General features: G+C 40.8%; 1 protein-coding gene and 1 non-coding gene across 2 annotated transcripts in view; one reads left to right on the top strand and one right to left on the bottom strand.

Annotated features, from left to right (window-relative positions):
• The window catches only part of AVEN (apoptosis and caspase activation inhibitor), a 212,545-nt gene that overhangs the window by 44,533 nt on the left and 142,140 nt on the right, over window positions 1–25,872 (bottom strand). The window lies entirely within an intron of this gene.
• Window positions 3,095–3,170, top strand: TRNAT-UGU (transfer RNA threonine (anticodon UGU)). Its single transcript has one exon. It is a non-coding gene; the product is annotated as a tRNA-Thr (tRNA).

Consider the following 25,872-nt stretch of genomic DNA (forward strand, 5'->3'; position numbering starts at 1 on the left):
CATTACATAAAGAGGAACTGCCCAAGGCAGTTATAGAAAAGAGCCCAAAAGAATGACAGGATCCAGTACAGTACCAGATATTCAAAGCAGGGCCAGAAATAGTGCTTGTAAAACTAGAAGCACCAGTCAGACTAGAAAACCTCATAATTCATGGGACATCAGGTAGCAGTGGTTTTCAACTGCTGGTTCACGGACCAGTGCGCACCCGGCCTAAAATTTCTGGTGAATGGCACCGACCAGTGCTTTTTCAAAAGGGTCTTGCAGTAGTAGGTGTAATTAATTTGATGCTAAATATTGCTCTGGTCCCACCTAAGGAATCTTTTTTTTCTTCTTCTTCTTCCATTGATTTGAGAGAGAGAGAAAGAGAAGGGTCAACTTGTTCCACTTAGTTGTGCACTCACTGATTGCTTCTTTTTTTCCCCACTCTTTTCAATTTTATTTTAGATTTTATTTATTCATTTTTAGAGAGAAAGGAGAGACAGAACAAGAGTGAGAGAGAAAGAGAGAGAAGGGAGGAGGAGCAGGAAGCATCAACTTTCATAGGTGCCTTGACCAGGCAAGCCCTGGGCTTTGAACCGGTGACCTCAGCATTCCAGGTCGATGCTTTATCCACTACTCCAACCACAGGTCAGGTCTGATTGCTTCTTTATGTGCCTTGACCAGGGATTAAACCCACAATCTCAGCACACTGGGAAGATGCTCTATCTATTGAGCCACCAGACTAGGGCCCAAGGAAATCTTAAAAGCAAAACCCAAAAGGAGCCTGACCTGTGGTGGTGCAGTGGATAAGGCATCGACCTGGAAATGCTGAGGTCGCCGGTTCGAAACCCTGGGCTTGCCTGGTCAAGGCACATATGGGAGTTGATGTTTCCAGCTCCTCCTCTCTCCTCTCTCTCCCTCCCTGTCTCTCTCTCTCTCTCTCTCTGTCCTCTCTAAAAATGAATAAATAAAAAAAAACCCAAAAGGATCAAACTGCTTTCTAGTAAAACTTAACTGCATCCCAGAATAAAACTACCTAAGATTTATAGGAATACAATATTATAAAATTCCCAAGAAGGTAAAATTCACAATTTCTGACATGTAATCAGAAATTCCCTGGCATGCAAAAAAATCAGGAGAATGATTCTCCCTAGTGAGGAGAATAGTCAATCAATTAAAACAAATCAGAACTGACAGATATTAAAATTAGCAGAAAAGGACATTATGGTGTATTACACGGCTTGCATCCCCTATGCAATCTGGCCCCCAGCTGATTCTCTGACCCTCAATTCTCCCCTCAAGAGTCTATGCTTCAACTCTACAGAATTTGTTTTAGTTCTTCAAAAACACCATGTTCTTTCTTGCTTTCATTGTTAACTATCTCCCCTGCTTGTCCACCCAGTATGGTATGCAGGAAAGTAGCAGTGGTTTAACAATCAGCTTGCAAAGTTCCTGAATGTTTAGCAATCAACTCTCATGCACTGCTACAAGCCTGCATTCATTCCTCCCATCGTTGGCTTGGAGTTTAATCACTCATCCTTAGGTCCCAAGTTCAACATCAGTTCCTCTGGGAAGCCTTCCATGATCCTTCAAATCTAAGTCAAATATTCCTGCACTATGCTCCCATAATACACTGCACTTTTGCCATTAGGGTACTTATGATATTATTTATTCTTTTGTTTTGTACCTGTCTGATTCATAAGTCTCAAGAGGGTAAGTATGGTACCCACAATACTCATTACTGTATCTGCAGAGCATTAGCACAACAGCTAGCACATAACAACACTCAATGAAAATTAGATGAATGAGCAAAAGGAACATAGTGGTACATGCAACAAAATAGATGAGCAATGCATGATGCAATGTGAGAGAAGCCAAACAGAAAAAGTTACATACTACAATGACAAACCCCAGATTGGTGGTTGCCAGGGGTTAGGAGTAGAGAGCAGCTTGCAATGGGACACAAGGAAATTTTTAGGTTGATGGAAATGTGCTCTCTTGATACTGTGGTGGTGGCCATGGACCCTGTACATTTATAAAAACTGTATGCCTAAAAAGGGTAATTTTACTACACATAAAACATACTGTATTTTTCGCTCCATAAGACACACCTAGGGTTTTAAGGAGAAAAATAAGAAAAAAATATTCTGAACCAAATAGTATGTTAAAATATTTAATAAAATACTGCATTTTTCACTCCATAAGATGCATGGGCACTTTCCCTTCCACTTTTTTTTTGGGGGGGGGGGGGGAAGTGCATCTTATGGAGCGAAAAATACAGCACTTCAAAGACATGAATTTATTTTCAAAACTAGTTGAATGAATCTGTCAATGCTGAGAAGATAATGATGAGTAACTTACAGCCCAAACTAAATCAATTCACAGCATAATGGGGGCAGAGCAGCAGTAAAGATTAGATAAACACACTATGTTGGTTTTCCAGTGTTGTCTTCAAGTAGCACAAACTGGGAGGAGCCTACAACAGAAATGTACTCTCTGACAGTCCTGGAGGCTGAAAGTTTGACATTAAGGTGTAGACAGGGCCATGTGCTCTCAGGAGGCTGCAGGAGCGGACTCTCCTGCCTCATCCAGCCTCTGGTGCTGCTGGCAATCCTTGGTGCCTGTGCATTGCCCCCTCTCCACCTCTGTGGTCACACAGCATCAACATAGCATCACATAGCCTTCTTCCCCCAGGTCTTACTCTCCTGTGTCTCTGTGTCCAACTTTCCCTCTTTTTTTAAGGACATCAGTCATCAGATTAGGGCCCCACCATAATCTAGCATGATTTCATTTTAACTGGATTATACTGGTAAAGACCTTGTTTCCAAGTAAAGTCATATTCACAAGTACTAGGGGTTAGGGCTTAAACATATCTTTTGAAGTGACTTAATTCAATCCATAACACACAGAAAGAGCAATGAAACAAGGCAAAAATATGACAACACTAAAAGAAGTAGAGTGCTATGGTTCAGAAGTTCTAGGGGGACTAAGAAAGAGCTTCATGGTATTTAAAAACTAGTATCTGATATGCTCATGGAGAGAGGAGTATGATTTGGGCCAGAAGATATAAAGGGGAAGAGTAGGGTATTCTAAGTCACAGAAAGAAATGCTTGCAGCCCTGGCCGGTTGGCTCAGTGGTGGAGCGTCGGCCCTGTGTGCGGGAGACCCGGGTTCGATTCCCGGCCAGGGCACATAAGAGAAGCGCCCATTTGCTTCTCCACCCCCCCCTCCTTCCTCTCCGTCTCTCTCTTCCCCTCCCGCAGCCGAGGCTCCATTGGAGTAGGGATGGCCCGGGCGCTGGGATGGCTCCTTGGCCTCTGCCCCGGGCGCTAGAGTGGCTCTGGTCGCGGTGGAGCGGAGCCCTGGAGGGGCAGAGCATCGCCCCCTGGTGGGCAGAGCTTCGCCCCTGGTGGGCGTGCCGGGTGGATCCCGGTCGGGCACGTGGGGGAGTCTGTCTGACTGTCTCTCCCTGTTTCCAGCCTCGGAAAAATACAAAAAATAAATAAATAAACAAACAAATAAATAAATAAATAAATAAATAAAATTTAAAAAAAAGAAATGCTGTAATGTTAGAAGACAGAGGCAGGCAAGAATAATAAGAGGAGAGTCCAATTTGATGAAAGCATTAGCTCTAAGTACTATATATCAGAAAGGTAGGTGGGAAACAGGTCCAGGTAGCAAGTGGCTAAAATGCCTAAATAAAGAAGCCTATAGCCTGACCGAGTGGTGGCGCAGTGGATAGAGCATCAGACTGGGATACAGAGAATCCAGGTTCAAGTCCCCGAGGTCGCCAGCTTGAGCGAGGGCTCATCTGGTTTGAGCAAAAGCTTGAGCCCAGGGTCACTGGCTTGAGCAAGGGGTTACTCGGTCTGCTGAAGGCCTGCGGTCAAGGCACGTATGAGAAGGCAATCAATGAACAACTAAGGTGTCACAACGAAAAACTGATGATTGATGCTTCTCATCTCTCCATTCTTGTCTGTCTGTTCCTGTCTATCCCTCTCTCTAACTCTCTCTGTCTCTGTAAAAAAAAAGAAAAGAAAAAAAAAGGCCTATACTTCAGTCAGTAGATGTTTTGAGGCCACTGAGTGGGTAACAGCAGTAAAAAGTGATCTTGTCTCACCCCTACCAGAAAACACAGTGAAGAGGTTCACATAATATGACAGGGGACTTTTCAAATGTACTTCTTTGGACTGTTCACATCACCAGGTTGTAATTTCCCTACTGATCCAGCTAACATGTAGTATCAGAACTAGAAACAGATGGAGGACCCCCAACACTTTGCTACTATGTGGTGGAATCTATGTTACTCATCTGCTGAAATAGTTCTCTCTTGAAAATTCAACAGTAATTTAAGTGTTTATATTTATTTGCTTCAGTAAAAGACTTTTCTATTGTTAAACCACAAGGTAGAACACAAAATGTAGTAAGATTTCTAACTTGTAGAGAAACTATTTTCTTAAGTAATGCCTCTCTCTCTAGAACAGTGTTCCCAGAGTGCAATCCAACTTATAATTGTAGGTTATAAAGCTGAGAATCCTCAAACTAGAGTTACTGGGTTTTTTTTAAACAAACAAGTACACAGAATAGAGACTCTAACTGCCCGCAATTCTGCTGAAATTCACAGTGAGAATGCCAAGGCCACAATTATCACGTGTTCTCCCAGCACCTATGCCTGTATTGAAGAACCTTCTTCCCCCACCCACCCCTCTTTCTCTTCTCTAAGCCTTTTCTAGGGCTATGCAATTGTAATTGCTCTATGGAAATGAGTCCTTGAAACCTTTTATGATCTAGAAGGTCATCTCTCCCTCAAAGGTACATTGTGTCTAATGTTCTCAATTGTCTGAGTTAACAAATCCAGTGTGGAAAAGTGGGCAGAATTTCAGAAAAATAGTTTTTTAAAAATTTCAACACAAAGTATCTGATTGCAGAGCCAGTAAGTCGATTAAAATATCATTTTGGTGTCACATTTTTCTTCAACTACTATATAATTTCCTTAAGGTCTGAAACTTGACATTCAGCTATACATTACAAGCTTAAATCAAATCATCTAACTCCTAACTGTTCAATTCCATACACGGCAATACCAGTCAACTATTAATGACTAGCTCATTGTTTCCCCTCAGCAGTAACCATGAGAGAACTCTCCTCCCTTCCCACACAGACTGCCTGGTCAGGGCTGAAAAGAAGGAAGACGTGATGACATGAACGAGTCGCAGTGCTGTCCCTCTAACTCTGCATAAAAAGCAAATATAAATCCTATAAGGGATTTTTGGTGCCTTTCCTGTCCCCAATTAAGAACCTTGTTTCCTAAATTTTCCTACTTCACATTTTTCTTAATAACAGATTTACTGAACTATAATTCATATACCATATAATCCACCCACTTAAACTGTACATTTCAATCATTTTTAGCATAAATGTTCCTCAGCTTATGATAGGGTTACTTCCTGATACACCACAATAAGTTGAAAATATCACAAGTCAGAAGTGCATTTAATACACCTAACTTTGATCAAACATCACAGTTTAGCCTACTGTATGGCCAGTAGTAGCCATCATCCACATGCAGGTTCCCCTTGGATTCAGGCAGACAGTGAAGAAACAGTAGAGCCCCAAAATGGTGGCCATTCATTTATTCAAGACTCAACCGGCCAACGAGCAAACACAAAGGGCTCCCAAAGCCACTGACACATTCTCCGGTTCCACAACCAGGAGAACCTTCTCCGGTTTCTCCTAGAATCAAAGGCCTCACCAGTCTCAGTGGAGCTGGAGCTCGCAAAGCCCCTCATCTCTGTTCCCCATCTGCATATCTTCTCCCTGCTCTCTGCACAAATTCTGCAAAAACATGGCTTTCTCCCTTCTCTTTTCAATACTTTCTGGCTTGAAAACCTCTCCTCCAGCAAACATTAGCAAGACAATGGCTCTGCCCAAGCAGAAAGGTAATTTGCAATTTCACAGATCACATACCTGGCGCTGCCCAGTGCCATTTTTTAACACTAAAAGTGAGCAAACTCAAATAATACAAATTTTACAAACTCATTTGCTCAACACCTACCCTACCTTAAATGTACTTAGAACACGTACAGTAGCCTACAGTTGGGCAAAATCATCTAACACAAAGCCTATTTTATAATAAATAATTTATTATGCTTATCACTTTTACATCATTATAAAGTCGAAAAATTGTAAATTGATTTTTCTGAATAATTGTCTGTATGTTCACACATTAATCAATTTTGGAACGTTTCATTAGCTCAGAAGGAAACCTGAACCCATCAGCAGTGAAGCAGTCACTCCCCATTTCCTCCTGACCCCCTAAGCCCTGACAACCACTGATTTGTCTCCAGGCATTTGTCTAGCCTAGGGGTTTCATATAAATAAAATCAAACAATATGTGGCCTTTAGTAACTGGCTTCTTTCACTTGGCATAATGTTTTCAAGGTTCATCCAAGTTATAATATGTATTAGTATTTCTCATATTTATTGCTGAATATTCCATTGGATGAATATAAAATTTTATTTATTCATTCATCAGTTAATATTGCTTTACACTCTTTGAACCCAGACTGTGCTTGCTTTTATACTTCAAGTAAAATAATTAATTTCTGCCTTAATCGTATGTGTTTATCTTTAGCAGTCTCTCCTATAGTTTGATGATTAACGTGTCCCCATCAACTTCGCAGAATTGCTAAAGCAACTGTCACCTAGTAGAGTCATTTATCATTCTGAATCCCCTTCCTTATGAAACAGAGTCCTTCCCGGATTATCAAAGCAGAAAATGCAAGACTCTCCCTTTCTACTTCTTTTGCTCTAGGACACAGGCACATGAACAAGGCCATGTTGATCATAAATACTCACCCCTAGTATTTAAATAAAAAAATTAATAACAAGTGCCCTGGCCGGACAGCTTGGTAGAGCATTGTCCTGAAGCACAGTGGTTGCTGGTTCGATCCCTGCTCAGGGCACATACAGGAACAAATCTATGTTCTCTCCCTCTCTTTTTCTCTCTCTCCTTTCTCTCTTGCTAAAATCAATAAATAAAAAAATTTTAAAAACTAATGATAAGTAAGGGAGCATAGCAAAGGAAGGAAACAAGACTGGGTGGTAAGCACACAATTGAGTATACTGATGTTGCATTATAATGCTGTACAACTGAAATTTATAGAATGTTATTAACCATTGTTACCCCATATAAAGCCAGCGGCCACCACTATGGCCATGCAGGTCCCATTAGATTTGGGCAGACGGTAAAGGAATACTGGAGTCAGAAAATGATGGGCCATTTATTAATCTCGTAAGGGCGGACGAACGAATAGGCACGAAAGACCGCTTCCCTTTCTCCCGTCTCAGGGCCCCACCAGTCTCAGAACTCCCCAGCCAAACAGGCTGGGCAGAAATCAAATCCCAAGTCCCAACCCGTTTGATTCCATAACCCAGACTCATTCTCCAGACTCACCCTCCAGACTCCCCCTCCGCACTCTGGATTCTCTCTCTCTCTCTCTCTCTCTCCAGTCAAAACAGGCTTGGGGGAAACCACTTCTCCAGCAAACAATAGCAAATAATCACCTCTCCCAAGCAGGAAGGCAATCCACAACTTACAATCTGCTGCCTTGAGGGCAAGCACCCGCAGCCTTCCACAGACTGTACACACAAGACGCTGCCCCAATACAAGCAAGCAAACTTAAAAAAGCATTTGTTTACCCAACACCCCAATAAATTTAATAAAAATAACTTTTAAAATCTTTTCATATACACACACAAAAAGAGGTCATGCTGATCCATTATTAGTGTTGGGTGGTGGCAACTATAACCAGTTTCTACAAGGACAGAGCGGTGTCCAATGTGGACGATACTGGGGTGGACGCACAGCGGCAATGCACCTGCGCGCAGCAGCAGCAGCTGTGAGCCGTCTCTTGATCAGCTCTGCAACAGAATTTGGGGCTCTGTTCCTGGCCCTCTACCTTCTGAACCTGCTTCCCAGCCCCTTCCAGGGAGGCTGTGAGTTGTACAGTACATTTTTAATAAATTTATTTTCTCAAATTAGCTTAGGTCAGTTTCTGTTGCTGACAATTAAGACCCTAACTGATACCATATCATGGTTTACTTAATTTTACATATTTTTTATTTGTTTTTGTGACAGGGACAGATAGGGACAGACAGACAGGAAGGGAGAGAGATGAGAAACATCATTCTTTGTTGCAGCACCTTAGTTGTTCATTAATTGCTTTCTCATATGTGCCTTGACTGGGGGGGGGGGGGGTGTTACAGCAGAATCAGTGACCCTTTGCTCAAGCCAGTGACCATGGGCTCAAGCTGGTGAGCCTTGCTCAAACCAGATGAGCGCGCGCTCAAGCTGGCAACCTCGAGGTTTCAAACCTGGGTCCTCCACATCCCAGTCCAATGCTCTATCCACTGCGCCACCACCTGGTCAAGCTTAATTTTACATAATCTCATTACCTATGTTTTCCCAAAGCAAAGATGGGATCCTATGTAAGGAGAAATAATCAGAAAAAATATATAAGTAATATTAACACTTTGCATTGTATAGATCTTCACTGACACTAAAAGAATGAAAAACAGCTGCATGGTTTATATAACAAGAACATGGGCTTCAAGGTCAGAAAGAACTGCTTTTCAAAAATAGCTTACTTGCTGTGAAAACTTGGAACTTAAACTCTCTGGGCCTCAATCTCCTCATTGGCAAAAAATGAAGATAACAACATTCATTCCATAGGGCTATTTCTAGGATGAGAGACAATAGGTATATAAAGCATCTAGCCCAGTACTTGACATGTATTAGATGCTAAATAAACTTTCATAGTCCTAACCTCATAATCTGCCTATCCCTTCAATGTCACATCCAAACTACTCTCTTCCAGGAATTCTTCCAACTAGGGTAAAGGAAAGTAAAATTCATTCCTGCACCAACCCAACCACATGCACTGACTCCAGGGAACAACAGCCCTTCTCTGTAGTATGCTAGTCAGCATGCTCTCTGCCCTGTTTTTCTAGTACACTGTCTTCCTTATACTTCTAGATTTTCTAAGTACCTGTTATACATAAATTACTGTCCACATATCCATGAAGGCATAGATTTATATTGTTGTTAAATCTGATTTTATTAGTGTAACTGTCTAACAAAAATAAAATAAATAAGGTCAAGCGTAAAGCCACTCAGCTACCTAAGAACAGGTCCAAGTTCCCTTGCCTTTGTGATCAGAACTGAAGTCAAGTGCGTGTGTGCATCTGTTTCCCTGTGTGGGCGGATGGTGGCTGAGCAAGGCCGGGGAAGAAACACACCGACAGGGCGTGGAACGTGCACCAAAGGGGGTGGAAGGCCTCTGTGCCAACACATTACACAGAATATTAGAGATATGGTAGGGGCTTCAAGATTATCGGATTCAACTGTCTCATTTTACAGATTTAAAATATGGGGCCCAGATGGGGTAACTGACTTTCCAATGTCAAACAACAAGTTAGTGGTAGAGCAGGAATAAGGACCAGGTTCTTCTACATGATGGCCCAAGGGTCCACAGCTTTATCCATCACACCATGAATCAAAGGAAAAGTGATTATGGACTTGGAATGTCTCCCCAACTTGGCACCTGGACCACCACTGGTCTAGTGTTATAATATTGCTGACACACCAGAATGTGCCCCTGCGCGCCCATCTCCAGTTCTCGCAGACACCTAGACCTCAGATGAGGGCACTGGAGGCTGTCACCTTCCTCCATACCCAGAGGCTACTGTGTCTCAAGGGAGCCACGTGAGGGCAGCTTTCATGACATGCTGTGGGAATTCTAAGGGTTATCTCAGAGAAAAGCCTGAGGTACCAATTCAGCTATTTTGCTTCCAAAGTGGATTACACTTTTCAAATGAGACGTTGTTTCTTAGGGACATTGTCAACCCTCTGGTTCCATGTTTTTCACACATTAAAAAAAAAAAAAATGTTGCTAAGTCAGCTCACCAAGAAGGAAGGCAATGTGGTCCTGTTTAGGCTCGCAGGTCACAAGAGTCCTCATAACTTAGCAAACGGTTGCTCTGGAGGTACAGACTTCATATGGCCATGCGGATTTCATCCCCTCACCTCCCTATCCCCACAACCACACACACGTTAAAATTCAGCAGCTCACAGAGTCAAACAGAGTGAAGGCTGTTTCCCTGAGGTCCTAATAACCCTGAAAGTAATCAAGCACTAGAAATATCCCTGCTGCACTGTCCTAAGCCACAAATTGCCAACACCCAAATGAACTCGATTGGAACAAAGACATAAACATAAAAAAAGATGAAAGTGCTAGAAGAAAACAGGGGTAAATCTTATATTTTATAACCTTGAGGGTAAGGAAAACCTTTATAAACACAATACAAAATGCATATAAGTCCATGAACTATAAAGCTGTTTGTTACCAGAATGAGCCAGGTATGGGGCAGCCTGTTGTATTTAGCCAATCAAAGATGAACTGGAGTGGTATAAGAGTATCTTTAATCAAAAATACTGGTAGCATGAGAAGGCAGGGCAATTCTGTCCACAAAGCTACCTTAACTCTCTCCTGGTGCTGGCAGTTTTTATAGAGTTCAGGGGCAAAAGAAAAAAAAGGAAAAAGTTCGTGCAGTTAGTCATGTAACAATGTGCAGGAGGTGGAAGTTCAGCTGCAGAAAGGTCTCCTCTGCAATTTCTTCTGATGTAGCACAGGCCTAATCAGCATGGTCCATCTGGCGTCCTTGGTAAAGCTTCAAGACATGGGGGCAAGTGTTTCCCAGAAATAGCCGGCCCCTGGCGCCTCTCGGACCATCTGCCTCTGGGAATTATCTGAAAAGACTCCCTATTTTGTTAGGATACAAAGTAAAATTTAAGATTGGTGAACTAAGTTTCTAATTAATTTATAGGCCTTACCTTTTCACAGTAAATCCTGTGGCTAGGCTTTTACAAACAACCATTGTGGGTTAAACTCCCCTAATTGTCAGGTCCCTCCCCAATGTAAGCTTTCCCCTACATTCCTGCAAAGGTAAACTTTTCCCTACATTCCCTACATTAAAAATAAATGTAGGGAAAGGCCAGGGAACCATGAAGACAGAATAGAGAGCAGATTAACTATTTCCTAACCCTTACGTATCTCCTACTCATTACAACTAAAAAGGCACTATTAATGAAGCCAAATTTCTCACTTTTGGGCTCCCCTACAAAGTGTCTGTATAGCCAAAAACTATGATGTCAAAAGACAAATGTAGGTAAAAAAAATACTTGCAACCAAAAGATAAGAGAAGAAAGTGTACATCTACTACAACATACAATTTACAAGTTGATTTTAATAAGTATTTGTGGTAAATAAAATACATAGAACAAAATTTACCATTTTAAGTATACAGTTCAATAGTATTAAGTACATTCACATTGTTACACAACCACCACCACCATGCATCTCCAGAACTTTTTCATCTTCCCACACTGAAACTCTGAACCATTAAACTAACCCCCCCATTCCCGGTTCCCCCTGTCCCTGGCAACCCCCATTCTAATTCTTGTCTCTCGGAATCTGACTACCCCAGGCACCCGACATACATGGAATCATACAGTACATGTGCTTTCTTGTGACTGGCTTATTTCCTTTAGCAGTGTCCTCAAGGTTCATCCAGGCTATGGTATGTATCAAAATGTGCTTCCTTTTTAAGGTGGAATAATATTTCATTGTATGTCTATGCTACGTGTTATTTATCCACTTGTCCATTGAGTGAGCATTGCTCTTTTCACCTTCTGGCTGTTATATACAAATTAATGTTTTTAAAAGACATATAATCCAATTAATGGATAAAACTACAGAAGATCTGAGTCTTGGTTCAAGCAAGCAACTGCTATGGGGGAAAGGAGAAACCATGGAAGATGACAGCGGTCAGGTGGGTCTTCAGTGACAAAACTGGAGACTGGAAGCATGACCAGTTTCCCTCACATAATTCTTGCAGAGCGCTTCAGAAAGTCAAGTGTTTTTATACATTTTTCATATCCCCTAGCAGCCTTCTACTGCTCTGAGCTACCTGCCTACATTGTCCTTCAAATTATCTCCCTCAGTACTAGTTTTGTTTTGGTGCTTGAGTTTGTTAGTGATCTGGTTACAAAGTTACAGAGGTTCTGAGTGGCCAGCTCTGACCCCTATTTGTCCCTTAAGCCCTGTTATTTTCGTGTGCCATTTTGCAGAAACCCAGGTATCTCAGGAAAGCATTTGCAGAAACACCTGTCCTTCCATAACCAGGAACAAAGATGACATGTTATGCCTGCTACCTTGGAGGGAGAAAGAACGCCAGGTAAAAGGCTGGCGACTCAGAGAATAAGACAAATGTGCAGGGGGGAGAGCTCTCACGTGAATATACTATTTGACCATTTGTGATTAGTAAGTGATTTATACTATATTGATGCTCTAACGGTAATGTGGATAAATACTGATATGTTACTAGTTCAAGGTTTGAAAAAGAAAGCAGGACTCTTTTCTTCCTGTTAACAATAATGCTTGCTGTAAGATACAAAATTGTCATGTACAAAGGTGAGATCTTAATTGTAGGCACTGTCAGCACACTGTTCCTTGGAATTAGCAATTTAGTTTTAGAAGTAAAAGAATTTTGCTTAGATGCTAAAAGTGAAAACTGTATTTCCACCCCACCAGTGGAAAATCATCTTTGTATTTAATTTTTCAAATGTTTAAAATCAAAATAATTTTGGAATGACTAAAATTACTAAATCCACCAGGTATATAAAATTATAAACATCACAACTTTGCATTTACCTAGGACCTTTTTTAAAGCATTAAATACACTGGCTCAGTGAGCAAGGTTCTGCCTGGTAGAATGAGTCTCTCTGAAGGGTCCCTTGGTATCTGAGGAAGGCACACATTCCTTTCCTTTCCCTGAGATCTGTCTGCGGGGAGCTGGAGGGAGTGTTAAAAACAGACAGGGTAGGCAGTTGTGTGGTGGCCGTGAACTCTGCCATCTACTTAGAAATCACCAGCAAGAAAGAACAACAGAGAAATGAAAAGAATACAAAGCCAACACATTCACTACAGCACCAATACCTGCCAGGCATTGTTCCTGGTGCTATCAGAACACTGGCCACAGAGGCAAAACGTGGGTGGAAGTCACTGGGACCTGATGATAGCTCTACCAGCATCCCATACATTCAATTAGCCCAGGGCTAAAGTGATGTTGGGCACAGGCTTCCTCTCGCACAGAGCACAAGTGGAATTCTGCTCTAGGACCTAAAGAGTGACAGGAAGAGAGGCTGTAGAGCATACAATGCCTAACTCACCCAAGGAAGCCCTGCTCACAGTGCCAGCAGATCTGTCTGATGGGACATGCTGGTGAGGCTGGAATAACTGGAACATTATGCAGCTGGACGAAGGTCTTTACTCCTGCAGGGACACACCTGAAAAGGAGTCGGAGTCTTCCAAAGTCTAGCCGACAGAAAGAGCAGCTCTAACCAAGAGGCAGAGACAAACCAGTTCCACTGCCACTGCTGACTCACTTCCACTCTCATTTGCCCCATTCTGGGCAGATATCAAGATCATAGATATTCCCCATTAAAATACTTTGATCTCTTTGAAAGAAGAGCAACTTTAAGTCAATGAATCATTGAAGGGATTTAATTCATTGAAGTCATGAAACATTGAAGGGAGAAGCTAAAACAATGAGAACAGTTCCAAAAAACTAAAATGCACAGAACACAACTAATTAAAATCTTTTCTCAAAAATATTTATAGATATTAAATAAATGTTCCTTATTCTTTTCGGGACACACTCCAGTACCTCCACCTTTTCTTATCACACCCAGTACAAAAATCACTTTGTGCCAATGCCACATTGGTCAAGCAAACTACATGATTAAAACTTGTTCTACCGACCGGATGTCACCATGAGGGCAGCCAGAGCTGAACGCCTGCTGAGCAACAAAGAGAACAGCCTCCTCATGCCACAAGCAGGACAGAGTCAACAGCACCCCTGGCCACTTCCACCTGTGCCTCAATGTATCTCTTTTTCATTTTGATGAGATATATTTAAATGATAAAATAGTTTACAGAGCCTTTCATTCAAGGTGACTTTTAGAAATAATGAAATGTTAGTGCTGGCCAGTTGGGCTCAGTGGTAGAGCATCGCCCTTGTGTGTGGACGTCCCAGGTTTGATTCCCGGTCAGGGCACATAGGAGAAGCGACCATCTGCTTTACCCCTCCCCCTTCTCCCTCTCCCTCTCTCTTTCTCTCTCTTTCTCCTCCCACAGCCATGGCTTGATTGAAACAAGTTGGCCCCAGAAGCTGAGAATGGCTCTGTGGCCTCTGCTTCAGGTGCTAAAAAATGGCTCCATTGTTGAGCAATAGAGCAATGGTGGGTAGCACATTGCCCCCTAGTGGATTGGCTGGGTGGATCCCAGTAGGGGTGCATGTGGGTGTCTATCTCTCTGCCTCCCCTCCTCTTACTAAAATTTTAAAAAAGAAAATGAAATAATGCAATATCTGGGAAAAGATGTATATATACATTTTATTCAGTAGAGCAAGACCAAATGGGAGAATAACTTTTTGTTAGGAGCATAAATTACATTTGAAATCTAAGGCAATCCAGGGCAAGAGTTTTGAAATAAGAATCTCTGCGCCATAAACTGAGACAGTTAGAGAGCTAAACACCATGGTTAATAATACAGAGCTCTGAAAATGAAAGCATACATTATGTAAACAGTGACAAGTCACTCAGTGTTCATCTAATTGGCAATATGAAAAGATGGAAATCTAATTTGTTAGAAATTACACACACCATTGGAATAACAATTAAGAATTATTATATCTTAGCAAACTACTCATAATCTACAAGCTGACAACTAGCTAGTGACTTACACGGTTCCTTTGTTTCTTCTCAGTTATACATCTAGAGAGAGATGTTAGCTCAATGTACACAGAACTTTCAGAGAGAGAGAGAGTGAAATACAAGTCAGTTCACTATTTTTACATTGGACCTTTCAATAACTAAATTTGATGAGGGTAAAGGGAAGAAATTTTAGCCTTCAAGAAAGATTTGTTTCACCTATAGACTTTCTCCATTATGTAAACTATGTGTGAGTTTTTGGAATAGGCATGAGGCAAAAGAAATCAAAGAGACAGATGTTTAAAGCTCAGCTCCACAATTCATTAGCTGTGACCTTAGTAAAGTTATTTAATCTCTCTTAACTTTCCCATATATAAAATAAGATTTAACATTATCTACTTCACAGAGCTATTATTAAGTTTACGTGAAAGGTCCCTGGCTGGTTGGCTCAGTGGATAGAGCATCAGCCCAGCATATAGATGTCCCAGGTTTGATCCCTAGTCAGGACACACAGAAGAAGCAACCATCTGCTTCTCTCCCTCTTCCTCTCCCCTTTCTCTCCCTCTTCCTGTCCTGCAGCCAGTGGCTCAATTGATTTGAGCACTGTCCCCAGGCGCTAAGGATAGCTCAGTTGGTCCCAGTATCAGCCTCAGGCACTAAAAATAGCTCAGTTGATTTAAGCATTGGTCCTAGACAGGGGTTGCCAGATAGATCCTGGTCAGGTCACATGCAGGAATCTGTCTCACTATTTCCCCTCCTCTCAGTTAAAAAAAAGCAAACTTTAAGTAAAAAAAACACACACATGTGTTTTAGAAGAGGCATAATAAATATCAGTGCTTCCTACATGCTCTCCCTGTCTCCCTGCTCACCACGTAAAAAGATAACATCATAGCTGGGAGGCATCCCTACATCATTTGGTAGTTTTTGCTTAATATTAAAAAGTATCATTTATGAAACAAAAATTATTAAAATCAGGTTTATGAGAAGTTTTTATTAAAAAACATGAAAGGCCTTGTATGGTTGGCTCAGTGGTAGAGCATTGGCCCGGCTTGTGGAAGTCCCAGGTTTGATTCCCAGCCAGGGCACACAGGAGAAGAGCCCATCTGCTTCTCCACCCTTCCTCCCCTCTTTTCTCTCTGTCTCTCTCTTCCCCTCTCGCAGCCAAGGCTCCACTGGAGCAAGGTTGGCCCGAGCACTGGGGGTGGCTTCATGGTCCCCACCTCAGGCACTGGAATGGCTCCAATTGTGAGGGAGCAATGCCCCAGAAGGGCCGAGCATCGCCCCCTGGTGGGCATGCCGAGCAGCTCCTGGTCGGGCACATGCAGGAGTCTGCCTCCCCCCTTCTAGCTTTGGAAAAATACAAAAAAATTTTTTTAAAAAGGAAAAAAACATGGAAAAATGTAAAATATTTAAATATTAGCATCAAAATGAGATTACTCACAAACTTATTATCTATAGCTTTAAGGACAATTCTTGGTATAAGGGCAAAACTATAATATAAAACATCACCCAGTACAGATCTCTATCGATGTGTAACCTAATCCCTCTCAAAAAGGGCACCTTAGTTGATGTTCTGCCCATTTGAAATGCTTAGCTGTTCTAATCTTAGCTCTCTCGTGGTCTCTATTAAGGGATAAGCTTGTCTTTCACTGAAAAATTGAACAAATCAATCATTACAACCAGACTGGTGACATACGACACTCATGTGCACTACACTCCCATTGATGGCAAAAGGGGGAAACTGAGTCTCTCCAGGGGAGAAAGTAAATTCTGTATCTGACAAGAACTTTATAAAATTCATTAGTGAAAATTAATCAAATACATATAGACTGGGACATATTGTTTAAAGGTTATCATGTAAAAGACATAACAGAAAGAAGCTATAAAGAGGCTTTAACAAACACAGGAACCACGGCTAGTTTTAAACAAAGCTGAAGCCAAATGTGAAACTTTTAAACTGATTTGTTTTTAAAGAGAGTAGAAACATGCATACAAGTCCCCAGTAACACTGATTCTCAAACAGCCAGCAACACTACCAGTGTTCTGTTAATGAAGACAACGAAGAAAACCAAAACATCACCAATTTAGGACTGCACAGCACACTACAGAACGTCAGAGGACTTGTGCCAATTTAAATTCCTAATTATGTTTTGCTTCACCTAATATTAAAATTACCTTGCAGTAAAAAAATAAAAAAAAAGAAGAAAAATTACCCTGTAGTACTTCCTAAGCGTCACAGTGGGTGAGCAGCATACACTGAGTGGGACACACAGCAGATGTGGGATGCAACACAGTGTAACTGTCTCACATACAGCTTACTTACATCATCAGTTTATACATCTCCTGTAAAACTGGAAATCAGCCCACTGAGGCATACCAAAATGATCAAGGATATAATTAGTCTTAGTATTTTGAATGCTTTTCCCATAAAATCAGAAACAAGGCCAGAATATACTCTTCTACCCCATTTTTTAAATGTTTTTAACTTATGGTGTTGACATGGTTTCAAGTGTCCCACTCACTATAACACCCTCCACACCTCACACCATGCCCCATGCCCATGCAAAGTCTCTTTCCACCCCCAATTCCAATCTTTGCCCCCTCTCCTGCCTCTACTCCTCCCCCCTTTCCCTCTGGGAATTGCTCCCTGTGGTCTGTGTCTATGTGTTGTGTTTATATGATTTTGGCTTATCCCTTCACCTTCTTAGATCCCTCCCACTCTTCCCACTTCCCTCTGACCGCTGTCCATCTGTCCTCTGTGACCCTGCCTCTGTTCTCTCCCACCACCTTTAGAACAACAACGTAGACTTGAACAAATGAAAAAGGTAACCCTTGCTCCTGGTAAGGACATCTTAACGTCCAAGGGTGCCAGACAGAAACTCAGATCTACAGAAATCAATGAAGAGCGCTGGAAGTGGTAAATATGTGAGTAAATATTAAAGACTATTTTTCTTCTTAGTTTCCTGAAAAGACAACTGGTGTTTAAAGCAAAAATAACAACATTGTAAGGTGGGGTCACAGTATACGTGAAAGTACACAATCGCACAAAGACTGGGGAGGAGATGAATGGAGCTTTACTTACATTTGAGGAGTAGGAAGGAAATGTGAGTCTTCCCTAAGTTAATGTAAAATTTAATGAATTCCCCCAAGATAGCAATAAGGTCTCTTAAAGCAGTGTTACAGTCATTCTTTATAAAGTTCAAATGTAAAAATAAACACACAAAAACAGCTAGAAACACACTGAAACAAAGAATTATATGAAATATTAAGCCTGACAGGTGGTGATGCAGCAGATAGAGCATGACCTGGGACGCTGATACCCCAGGTTCGAAACCCCGAGGTCACCAGCTTGAGTGCAGGCTCATCTGGCTTGAGGGCAGGCTCACTAGCTTGAGCATGAGGTTGCCAGCTTGAGCTTGGCATCATCAGCATGACCCCATGGTCACTGGCTTGAGCCCAAAGGTCAGTGGCTGGAGCCCAAGGTTACTGGCTCAAAGGCACATATAAGAAGCAATCAATGAACAACCAGTGACACGAATATGAGCTGATGCTTCTCGTCTTTCTCCCTTCCTGTCTGTCTGTCTCTCTCTTGCTCACTAAAGAAAAAAAAAATTTAGATGTATATATAAAAAGGCCCTCTGATTAAAACAGTGTGTAACACATGCACACAGAGATGCCAGTGGAATAGAAAGCCCAGAAATAGATCCATATCTATCATATGCTAGAGACACATCTCAAACCACTGAAACAAAGACGGCCTTTTTAATAAATAGGATTGGTACAACTGCATAGCTATTTGGGAAAATATGATATTAGACTCATTCTTCTAACTGTACAGAAGAATAAACTTCAAATGCATCAGAGAGCTAAATGTAATATACGAAACTCAACAAGCACTAGGAAAAGATATAGGTGAATTCCTCTTTAACATGATTATAAGGAAAAGCTTTCTGGCTATAATTTAAAATCTAGATGTGGCCTGTGGTGGCACAGTGGGTAAAGCGTCAACCTGAAATTCTGAGGTCGCTGATTTGCAACCCTGGGGTTTGCTCATTCAAGGCACAAAGAACAAGCAAGCAATGAACAAGTAAAGTGAAGCAACTATGAGTTTATACTTCTCATTACCTACCTCCTCTCTCCTTTCTCAGCAAAATCAATAAATAAAATCTTTTTTAAATTTTTGTAAGAAAATAAAATCTGATGTGAAAAAAAATAATTTGGCTAAAAATAAAAACTTTTGCATAAGCAAAGTCAAAAGACAAGCTGTGAGAAAATATTTGCAACATACTACAGAGAATAAGGGTAAATATCTCTAATATGCAAAGAGCTTTTTTTATTTTATTTCATTTTTTATATTTTTTTCAGAGACAGAGAGAGAGTCAGAGAGAGGGATAGGTAGGGACAGACAGACAGGAACGGAGAGAGGTAAGAAGTATCAATCATTAGTTTTTCATTGCGACACCTTAGTTGTTCATTGATTGCTTTCTCATATGTGCCTTGACCATGGGACTACAGCAGATGGAGTAACCCCTTGCTTGAGCCAGCGACCTTGGAACCAAGCTGGTGAACTCTGCTCAAACCAGATAAGCCCGCGCTCAAGCTGGCGACCTCGGGGTCTTGAACCTGGGTCCTCGACATCCCAGTCCGATGCCACCACCTGGTCAGGTGCAAAGAGCTTTTTTTAAATGGCAGAAGGACAAGAACAGAAATCCTACAGAAAAAATAGGCAAAAAAACATGAAAAGACAATTCACAGAAGATACAAACATGGCCTTTAAAATATTAAGATATTTAATTTGACACATAATAAGAGAAATGCAAATTTAAGCCATAATAAAATACTATTTTCCAGCCATCATACTGGCAAAAATTGAAAAGTTTGATAAATACTCTGTTGGCAAGGTTATGGGGAGACAGACATTCATTGCTGGAAATGCAAAATAAGACAACCTCTATGGAGAAATAGTGGCATTATTTAGTAACTATATATGGGTTTCCCCTTTGACCCAGCAATCCCACTTCTCGGGATGTACTCTGAAAATAACCTTCCAACGGTGGGAGAGTACAGGTGCACACGGTCATTCATTATAGTACCATTTATAATTGAAAATGACTGAAAGCCACCTAAATGTCCATGAATAGGAGACCAGCTGAATGAACTATTTTATATCCAAACAAAATAACAAAGTACTAAGTTAGCTATTAAAAAGAGAAAAGATCTTCATGAAGTGATAGGAAGTGATTTCCAGGAGATATGGTTAGTTGAGTGTAAAATAAGCAAAGTACATAAAATATGCTACTTTTTAAAAAAATCTTATGGAAGCCCTGGCCGGTTGGCTCAGCAGTAGAGCATCAGCCTGGAGTGTGGGGAACCCGGGTTCGATTCCCGGCCAGGGCACATAGGAGAAGCGCCCATTTGCTTCTCCACCCCCACCCCTCCTTCCTCTCTGTCTCTCTCTTCCCCTCCCGCAGCCAAGGCTCCATTGGAGCAAAGATGGCCTGGGCGCTGGGGATGGCTCCTTGGCCTCTGCCCCAGACGCTAGAGTGGCTCTGGTCGCAGCAGAGCGACGCCCCGGAAGGGCAGAGCATTGCCCCCTGGTGGGCAGAGCGTTGCCCCTGGTGGGTGTGCTGGGTGGATCCCGGTCGGGCACATGCGGGAGTCTGTCTGACTGTCTCTCCCTGTTTCCAGCTTCAGAAAAATACAAAAAAAAAAAAAAAAGATTAAAAAAAAAATCTTATGGAGATGCAATTCACATACCAAACAACTCATCATTTAAAGTGCAAAATGCAATGGTTGTCAGTACCTTTAGTCACACAACCATTACCACTATTTTAGAACATTTCATCCTAGAGAGAAACCCTATCCACTAGTTAGTTCCTCATCAGCCCCAGCCTCCCTAACGCTAGGCAACCACACAACCATATACTTATTGTCAGTCTCTATAGATTTGCGTATTCTGGACACGGTATGTGAGAAAGAAGGTGGAAACAAGAAAGCATGTACATGCCTATTCTTACAAAATGAAACATAAGAAGGATAAGCCAGAAAGCAGTGATGAAAATTGCCTACAAGTGCAGTAGGAAAGATATATGAGGGAGTATGATACTTCTCTGGGTGTGCCTTGTATGCTTTTAACTTTGAAAATAACAATGATGATAGATAGATCGATAGATAGATAGATAGATAGATAGATAGATAGATAGATGATAGATAGATAGATAATTAAATCAGTAACAGTGGGTAGAGAAGGAAACACCCAAAACTGAAACAGACATACTCCTTTGTGTTTCAAGGGAACACCATAACCACACTGAAGGAGAAGGGAGGGAGAAAGAACTAATTCAAGAAATGTACCAACACCGTATTTGACTGTACACTCTGAATTACAGGAGCAAACAGCCAATAAATCCTGAACTCTTTCTAGTAGGTTTGTTTTTTATAGTGGTGAATGTGAGAAGCAGTTTGAAAACTATACCAGCTGAATTACAGGCCTGTGCAAATAAATGTTACAGTTCTCCTTCTGAAAGAAGGACCATACAAATATGGAAGAGAAGAGAACAAGAAAGAACCCACGGATATAGACTGAAATTGGAAGTACTGGTGTGAACTCATGATTACACAAGAAAATGTGCGTGTAGAGATACACACGTGCATATGTGTGTATGCTCATGCGTATGTATGTGTCAGTATATGCATATGCACACACATACATCTATTCTCTGGCTCTGATCACTTAGCAAAGACACCCCAGGGACACTGCATATACCTAGTGCTCAAATCTTGGTCTTTAAAACCATTAGAACTAAGAAACCAGGGCATCTGAGAGAAACAGCCAGTTCCAGAACAGGACAGAGCAGGTTCGAGGTGAGTTTGGAACATCTTAAATGCCAAAAAGTAAGAAAGTACCCAACAAGTGATGAGGTATGTCACAAATATAGAAGAACAGATAGCTAAAGGAGCTTCCAACAGGCCATGTCTGGGATAATCTGAGATGTGCTGTAAGTATCAAATACACACCAGATTTCAAATGTTTAGTACTCTCCCCCAAAAAAGAATGCAAAATACACCAATAATTTTATATTGATTATATGGTAAAATGATAATATTTTGGATCTATTTAAATAAAATATAGTAATATTAACTGTACTTGTTTCATTCTACTTTTTAAAATATAGCTACTAGAAAATTAAAAATTACATGGTATGGCTCAGAAGAGTACTGCTATCAATTAAAGGGAATTTTAAAAACACATCAACTTTTTTTTAACGGGCTAAACTAGAGTGTCTAGTGCTACATTTGGGTGATTAAACTATTTTTTTAAAACACAGGAAGTGATTACTACAGACTTGGGACAGTGGTTATGAAAAGGGGGAACGGCCTGCCTGTGAATGGCTGGAGCACAGGGGCGGCCCTGCCGTGTGAGGCTACACTTCCTGACCCAGGTGGTGACTGCAGAGGTATTGCCTTGGTTACGTTATAGATTTGTTTTATGTGGTTCTCTGTACCTCGTCTTATTTTACAATAAAATCATGCAACAAAAACAGATATAAGGTATTTCCTTGTAAGCTTTCTGATATAAAAGCAGGTTCTTAAATGTGTCTAAGAAAAGCAAAGTAAATACTATTAACAGGCCTGGAAAATATTAATCAACTTTTAAAAACTGCTTCAAGCTTCTTTTAAATGACTGCATCATTTAAGTTCTTTTAGGTCCTAGTATGTACTTTTAATATCAAACTGATGATATAAACCTAGCAACCATTTTATAAATCTTAGTTATTAAATAATTTAGACAATTCAAGTTGAAGATTGCTATAATTTGTGTCAAAAAAGAACACAGCATTTTATAAAATTTAATGAAGCATGTTCTATCTCATCAGTATTTTATTCATTTATTTCTTTTTCTCAGTGCTTTAAAGGCCTTTTTTCAGTATTTTAAATTACAGCATCTTTGTTAAAATTAAACTTTTTCTTATAAATTATATGGCTTCAAATGAATAAAAGTTAACTCAGTGTGGAAAAAGTTAATCTACCTTTTTAATGAAGGTCAGTGCTGTTGATTTCTCATCATCAAACACATAAAATAGCTCGTGTCTGCTTTTTGTTTGTGTTTTTAAGAAAAAGATCCATATTAGTATCTGACTGACGTCAAGTTTCTTAGGAAAATAAATTTCAGACTCTACTGCAAACTTCAATAATGTCTAAAAACATTAGGTAATAGCAATATTATATAGCAAAAAGAAATATAGTAAGGTAATTCTAACCTTAGAAAGACAAAGTTGGTATTTCTCAAACAGGAAAAGCAGTTAAATCAGATTCTACTGAGTGGAGTCAACATTTATAATATTTTTCTCAAATCCCAGTGAAATATCAATCCCACTTAGACAGAAAACAAGAAGGGTATGGGAATGGACCATAGGAATGCTGAGACCTATGCGGTGACACCTTAAAATCCTGTATGTGGCTCCGAGTAAGATCACAGAAGGAAAAGACAGGCAAGCAAAAGGCATTTTCAGCGTGTGCAATGCTACTTCCAAATATGCGAGACTCAAAATACACGCTTTCTTCAACTGATAAAGAATTTTATTGAGTATATGTATGTATTTAGTCTCATTCCCTTAACTATTACACAGTACAAAAAATAATTCCAAGCAACCTCTAAGGCAGGGGTCCCCAAACTACAGCCCGCAGGCCACATGTGGCCCCCTGAGGCCATTTATCCGGCCCCGCCGCTCTTCTGGAAGGAGCACTATTTTCATTGGTGGTCAGTGAGAGGAGCATAGTTCCCATTGAAATACTGGTCAGTTTGTTGATTTAAATTTACTTGTTCTTTATTTTAAATATTGTGTTTGTTCCCATTTTGTTTTTTTTTACTTTAAAATAAGATATGTGCAGTGTGCATAGGGATTTGTTCATAGTTTTTTTTAATAGTCTGGCCCTCCAACAGTCTGAGGGACAGTGAACTGGCCCTCTGTGTAAAAAGTGTGGGGACCCCTGCTCTAAGGAGCTTCCCATCTAACAGTACATGGATTTATAATGAATGTAGGTCAGTGTCACGTCCACAGAATACAGTTCAACTTTCATTTCCTAGTCTCTTATTACAACCTCTTGCCTCTTCGGCATCCTTCCAGTGTACTTGCTCTTTAAGAGAATTCCGTGACCTCTTATTCCTCCCTTGCACCTTCTCTACCGCAGAACTAAATGACCAGTTTCCTCTCACTAATCAGCATCTCTCACTACTTTCCACACAAGCCCAGCAAAACCCTAACCCTGGACCCATGATATTTCTGCTTCTATGTGCAACAAGATACTTAAGAGACAATCATGACGTGGATTTGTCCTACAGCATCTTAAACTGTAAAATATACACAACATAAAATTTACCATCTTAACCATTTTCAAATGTACAGTTAGTTCAGTAGTGTTAAGCGTATTCACGTTGTTATCCAACCACTCTCCAGAATTTTTCTATCTTGCAAAACTGAAACCATATCATTCACACTTCCCGTTTCCCCACCCCCACTGAACTCCCATATGCCCCCCAGGCAACCACCATTCTACTCTGTTTCTGGAGTCGGATTACTCTAGAAACCTCATCCAGTTGGGATCACACAGCATTTGTCTCTTGTGCCTGGCTACTTCACTTGGCCCTATTATTATTTTTTTGTCAATACTTCATGGTATTCCTTCTTTGAGCAGTCTCAGGCCTAAATCTGATTTATGTCTTAACCCCAGTACTCTCTTTTATCTTTCTCCCACTATTTCTAAAAGGCCATGCTCCTTTTCTGATGCTAAAAGTAATCCATACGCAAAGCAAATACTTGAAAAACACACACAAAAAAGACATTTGTTCCTGAATTCCTACTACCCAAAGAAAATTAACATTAGTGATGTTAATAAGGTTCTTACAGTTATTATTTTCTCTGTGTGTATGCATAAAAATGCAAAAAAAAATTTTTTAACAAAGTGGTATTAAAACATATATACTTGATCTTTCCTTCCTTGTTGTCAATCCTACTATGATATTTATCCCCCTCCCTGTCCTGTTTCCTACATGTTTTAGGTCCCTCCTGCAATGGCCATTAATTGCTTGCTCTTCCTGCCTTTAGACATGTGCTTCTAAGCCACATGCCATACATTCATTCCAGCAGATCTTCCTAATTTGCAAATCTCATTGTTACTCTTTGCTTAAAACCGCTGACAGGACACTACATAGAAAATAAAGCCTAAGATCTTGAGGGTAGCACAGAAGGCATAGTTATCTGCTCGCTGCCTACCACATCAGCCTGACCCCTCCCACTGCCTACCTGCCACTTTGCACTCAATAACAGACACGCCCCCGCCCCCTCCAATTTACTGGGATGTCTCTTCTCCACACCTGGCTCTTGTTGTTCTTTCTGTCTGGAATAACTGTCCCTATTCTTCTTCATCTGCCTCAATCCTATACATGTTAAAATTCACCATCATCTCCCTTCATCATACCCTTCCAGGAAGAGTTCCGTTTGTCCAGCCACCCTGAATTAGTGGCCCTCTGCTGGAACCACACAGCCTGGTCACTGCTCTGCTACTGGACTTACCACCTGGCTTTCTAATGACTCACTGGTGTGCATGTCCATGTGGCTCACTAGACTGACCTTGAGGACCAAGGCCACATGTTAGGTTCATGTTAAGACTCATCTCTAAACCTCCAGCCTAGTGGCAAGTACATAAAAGATAAGTGTTTGATTAATTTTCTAAATATACCTATCCATGTTTAAATTTTCAATTGCTAAATATGTCTTTGCATTTGATAATTTTTAATGCTTTTCTACAAAGTCTAGTTTTGTCCATTTACTGTGAAAATAATTCTTCCCAATGAACTTTAGTGTTTAAAAAAGTGACTTGTTTACCTTACATTAAGATTCTTATTCTCTTTAGGTTACTGACAGAAAGAGCAAAATAATTAAATCTAACCTCCCTAGAGATTAATTTCAAATCAAGGAACATGCACAGAACATCTATTTCAGGCCAGGCTGGATTCCGTTCGGGCAAATCATCGCCTTTGTTAGCGTTCACTGCCATCA

Source organism: Saccopteryx bilineata, chromosome 4 (genome assembly GCF_036850765.1).
Source record: "Saccopteryx bilineata isolate mSacBil1 chromosome 4, mSacBil1_pri_phased_curated, whole genome shotgun sequence".
Taxonomy (NCBI): Eukaryota; Metazoa; Chordata; class Mammalia; order Chiroptera; family Emballonuridae; genus Saccopteryx; species Saccopteryx bilineata.